The sequence below is a fragment of the Panthera pardus genome, unplaced genomic scaffold (assembly GCF_024362965.1).
Source record: "Panthera pardus isolate Hobbes unplaced genomic scaffold, ASM2436296v1 HiC_scaffold_11, whole genome shotgun sequence".
Classification (NCBI taxonomy): domain Eukaryota; kingdom Metazoa; phylum Chordata; class Mammalia; order Carnivora; family Felidae; genus Panthera; species Panthera pardus.
This window is the reverse complement of record NW_026526666.1, coordinates 158,661-164,192: the sequence shown is the minus strand read 5'-3', so window position 1 is coordinate 164,192 and position 5,532 is coordinate 158,661. Positions and strand designations below refer to the sequence as shown.

General features: G+C 43.5%; 1 long non-coding RNA gene across 1 annotated transcript; it reads right to left on the bottom strand.

Annotated features, from left to right (window-relative positions):
- Nucleotides 1–3,083: 3,083 nt before the first annotated feature.
- Nucleotides 3,084–4,891, bottom strand: LOC109261049 (uncharacterized). The gene is made up of 2 exons (XR_002077236.2): nt 4,808–4,891; nt 3,084–3,725 (listed from the first exon to the last, which is right to left on the bottom strand). It is a non-coding gene; the product is annotated as an uncharacterized LOC109261049 (long non-coding RNA).
- Nucleotides 4,892–5,532: the final 641 nt, after the last annotated feature.

Sequence of the window (5,532 nt, the reverse complement as noted above, 5' to 3'; positions counted from 1 at the left end):
TATTCACAAATCAATCAATGTGATACATCACATTAATAAAAGAAAAGATAAGAACCATATGATCCTGTCAATCGATGCAGAAAAAGCACTTGACAAACTTCAGCATCGTTTCTTAATAAAAACCCTCGAGAAAGTCGGGATAGAAGGAACATACTTAAAGGTCATAAAAGCCATTTATGAAAAGCCCACAGCTAACATCATCCTCAATGGGGAAAAACTGAGAGCTTTTTCCCTGAGATCAGGAACACGACAGGGATGTCCACTCTCACCGCTGTTGTTTAACATAGTGTTGGAAGTGCTAGCATCGCAATCAGACAACAAAAGGAAATCAAAGGCATCAAAATTGGCAAAGATGAAGTTAAGCTTTCACTTTTTGCAGATGACATGATATTATACATGGAAAATCCGATAGACTCCACCAAAAGTCTGCTAGAACTGATACATGAATTTAGCAAAGTTGCAGGATACAAAATCAATGTATAGAAATCAGTTGCATTCTTATACACTAATAATGAAGCAACAGAAAGACAAATAAAGAAACTGATCCCATTCACAATTGCACCAAGAACCATAAAATACCTAGGAATAAACCTAACCAAAGATGTAAAAGATCTGTATGCTGAAAACTATAGAAAGCTTCTGAAGGAAATTGAAGAAGATATAAAGAAATGGAAAAACATTCCATGCTCATGGATTGGAAGAATAAATATTGTTAAAATGTCAATACTACCCAAAGCTATCTACACATTCAATGCAAGCCCAATCAAAATTGCACCAGCATTCTTCTCGAAGCTAGGCCAAGCAATCCTAAAATTCGTATGGAACAACAAAAGGCCCCGAATAGCCAAAGTAATTTTGAAGAAGAAGACCAAAGCAGGAGGCATCACATTCCCAGACTTTAGCCTCTACTACAAAGCTGTAATCATCAAGACAGCATGGTATTGGCACAAAAACAGACACATGGACCAATGGAATAGACTAGAAACCCCAGAACTAGACCCACAAAAGGATGGCCAACTAAACTTTGACAAAGCAGGAAAAAATATCCAATGGAAAAAAGACAGTCTCTTTAGCAAATGGTGCAGGGAGAACTGGACAGCAACATGCAGAAGGATGAAACTAGACCACTTTCTTACACCTTTCACAAAAACAAACTCAAAATGGATGAAGGACCTGAATGTGAGACAGGAAACCATCAAAACCCTAGAGGAGAAAGCAGGAAAAGACCTCTCTGACCTCAGCCGCAGCAATTTCTTACTTGACACATCCCCAACGGCAATTAAAAGCAAAAATGAACTATTGGGACCTCATCAAGATAAAAAGCTTCTGCACAGCAAAGGAAACAATCAACAAAACTAAAAGGCAACCAACGGAATGGGAAAAGATATTTGCAAATGACATATCCGACAAAGGACTAGTATCCAAAATCTATAAAGAGCTCATCAAACTCCACACCCAAAAAACAAGGAATCCAGTTGAAATGGGCAGAAAACATGAATAGACACTTCTCTAAAGAAGACATTTAGATGGCCAACAGGCACATGAAAAGATGCTCAGCCTCGCTCCTCATCAGGGAAATACAAACTAAAACCACACTCAGATATCACCTCTCGCCAGTCAGAGTGGCTAAAATGAACAAATCAGGAGACTATAGATGCTGGAGAGGATGTGGAGAAACGGTAACCCTCTTGGTGGGTTCCCCCAACCCTGTTGGTGGGAATGAAAATTGGTGCAGCCACTCTGGAAAACAGTGTGGAGGTTCCTCAAAAAATTAAAAATAGATCTATCCTATGACCCAGCAATAGCACTGCTAGGAATTTACTCAAGGGATACAGGAGTGCTGATGCATAGGGGCACTTGTACCCCAATGTTTATGGAGCACTTTCAACAATAGACAAATTATGGAAAGAGCCTAAATGTCCATCAACTGACGAATGGATAAAGACATTGTGGTTTATATACACAATGGAATACTATGTGGCAATGAGAAATATTGACATATTGCCTTTTGTAGCAATGTGGATGGAACTGGAGAGTGTTATGCTAAGTGAAATAGGTCATACAGAGAAAGACAGATACCATATGTTTTTACTCTTATGTGGATCCTGAGAAACTTAACAGAAGTCCATGGGGGAGGGGAAGAAGGAAAGAAAAAAAATAGGTTAGAGAGGGAGAGAGCCAAAGCATAAGAGACTCTTAAAAACAGAACAAACTGAGGGTTGATGGGGGGTGGGAGGGAGCGGAGGGTGGGTGATGGGTGTTGAGGAGGGCACCTTTTGGGATGAGCACTGGGTGTTGTATGGAAACCAATTTGACAATAAATTTCATATTTAAAAAAAAGGAAAAGTAGTGTTACACCTTTTATTGATTAAAAGGAAATCAGTCAGCTGGGCATCCGACTCTTGATTTTGGCTCAGGTCATGATCCTGGGCTTGTGGGATTGAGCCCGGCATTGGGCTCAGTGCTGAGCATGGAGCCTGCTTGGGATTCTGTCTCTCTCTGTCTGTCTCTCTCCCTCTCTGTCTCTCTCTCTCCCTCTGCCCCTCTCTCCCACATGTACTCTCTCTCTCTAAAAAAAAAAAGAAATAAAAGGAAAAACAGAAAAAGGAGAAATAGTATATAATGAAGAAACTCAGCCAAAGTCATCTAAGTGGTCAAGTTATATTACCAGAATAGGGCAATTAGAGACCTTAGGAAGCTTGATCCCAGTTTCAGAGAAGGACACAGCACCACTTCTGTGGAATCTCTGAAAAATGCAAAACCAAATCTAGTCAAGAAGAAATATCAGATGAATGTGAATGGAGAGTTGTTCTACCAATGGCTCAAAAAATGTCAGTACATGAAACACAAAAAAGCCTAAAGGACTGCCACAGATAGGAGGAAACTAAGGAATCACAGTAGCTAGAGGCAATGTTGGCTCCTGGATTGGATTCTGAACCAACAGAAATTTGTTTTGTTCTTAAGGACAGTAGTGATGCAAGTGGCAAATCTGAGTAAGTTCTGTAGACACTCAGGGGAAGGAGTGAGGGCAGATATGAGAAGGATGACATAAGTATAAAAAGAAACAAACAATCAAGGCAAAAGAAGGAACAAAGAGTTCTAGTTTTATTGTTTCCCATTAGGCTGGGTTTGCCACAAGGTAAGCAGAAGAAGGACGTTGGGTCTGTGCTCTGGGTTCCCAGGGCAGCCACACATTTGGGCGAGAAGGTGAGTGAATGGGTTTGGGGAAGTTCTGGCTTCCGGACACCAGGACACAGCGATCCTCTGGGCCAGAGGTCAGACCCCTCAGCCACATGGGTAGGCCCAGCAGGAGGAGCAGGAGCAGGAGGAAGGATTTGGCATTGGCTGCCCCCAAATATGCTTTTCTTGGCTCAGAATCCACTTCAGCAGCAGCCTCCAGATGACTGACTGCTCCCTCCACAGCAGTTAGAGCCCCCCAAGGGCTGGCTGCAGCAGTCAGAGTTCTGGTGCCTGTGGCGGTGGGACCTGCGTCTCCTGTGGTGGCTCAGACAGCAGCCACCACCCCCAGAGCTACAGCAGCCACCACCCCCGGAGCTACAACAGCCCCCGCCCCCAGAGCTGGAGCCACAGCAGCCCCCAGAGCTGACACTGCAGCAGGAAGAGACTGGAGGACACTTGGGGGGGCACTTGGGGGGGCATTTGGGAGGGGGCTGGCACTGCTGCTGGTTCTTCTGGCAGGACATCTTGGCAGGCAGGGACAGGAGCTGAGGGAGAGTCACACAGTCAGACCCAGGACACAGAGACCCCCTGCCTCACCACCTCCTATTCTTAGTACATTTCTAGAGCCTTTATTTAATGAACTATTTAATGTAGTCCTTAATAATTCAACACAGAAAATCTCATTATTTCTCATAGTTGTCCAAATGCTCTCATATCATCTCCTTGAACCTAATTTTTTAACAAAGTGTTTTAACCTATTATATAAGTAGAGAACTGAGGCAAAGATGTTAAGTTCTCAGAATCAAACATGTAGTATTTAGGGGAGATATTCTACTGACATAAACCACAATAATCATTGAAACAATTAATCTAGGTAGCAGTTTATAAATGAATTCATTTTTAGGGGAAACAGTCATTCCCTCTTGGAGAATATTCTAAATATTCTTGTCCTGTATGGACATAGAAGTTTACAAATGCACAGAATGTTGGAGATTGGCTGGGAGAACTGGCTGAGGGTAACTATGGTTACTCTAAGCTGGGACTGCACCAGGCCCTGACTGAGTCTGCTTCTCTGGCATCTTGTGGACACTCGTCTCAAAGTTACACCTCAGCACCAAGATTTGAGTTGTTCCTACTCAACTCTGCAGCCCCGTTAGTCTGAGCACTTAAAGTAAGTCAGTCAGTTGTGGTTTCCTCTCTGCTGGCTGAGTGTCACTGTTCTTATCTCTACTTTTCCTGGAGGGACAGCTATGCTTTCAAAGAGAAACTTCCCTTTTGGCAACAGTTACAGGTTGGTATGTTGGTCAGTGTTGCAAATTATTCCAACCAGAGACCAATAACTATGGGTCAGTGTGGTTTCTCTAAGAGTGCTGTAACTCTCATGTAGTTCCTCCTGCTCGTGTTCCCAGCCTTGCTCCTTGCCTGTCCCTCAGTGTCTCTGAGACTCCTTCCATGCTGATATGAACCCAGTCTCACAGTCTTCTCACTGCCACCCACCACACTCACACACATGTGCACACACACACCCACACACTCACACACACATGCGCACACACACACACACACACTCTGTCCTGGAGTCCTCCTAAGGAAGGTGGTTCTGTTGCTTGTCCCAGGGGACACTTACCAGTGCACAGGCAGCACAAGGTCCGTCAGCACCTCAGGAGAGGAGTGTATGGAAGGCCTCAGTCCCCAAGGCCCTTTTATCCTGGCCTTGGGCTCTGCCCCAGCCTGTGAGACAAGATCTGGGCATGAAGGGACTGCCTCCTGCCACCCACATGGTCCTGTGACAGGTGGTGACTGGCAGCTCCTTCCTGCCTCTCCATGGGGCCCAGGGCAGCTGCTTCCAGCTAGGAATAGGGCTGCTTAGAAATGGGGATGGAGTGTGAATCCCTACCATCATCTGCCACTCAGGGTTCTAGCCTCTCATTCTTGGAACCCCTCCCCCCCAGCTCCAGCTTCCTTTCTTTCCTCCCAAATGTTAATTTAATGACTACATCTAACCTGGTTTAAGCCAGGTTTTTAATATATTCCTTCATGTTTTATTCCATATTGGTAATCCTGACACATTACATGTTATACTGTGTGTGGTTTCAACTTTATAAACACCATCACATTTAATGTAACTTGCTCTCTTTAAACATTATTTTTTGTGAATTATTTAAATTGATCTTTGAATTGAAATTGTTCTACAATTGAAACTATAGCTGTCATTTACTCATTTTTACAACCTTATAGTATCTATCTTGGTGAGTACAGCATGATTCTGATATGCTGTCTCTTTTGGAATGGCACTCAGGTTGTTTGCGCTATTTGCCATATAAATATTGCAGCTATAGGGATGTGTGTGTG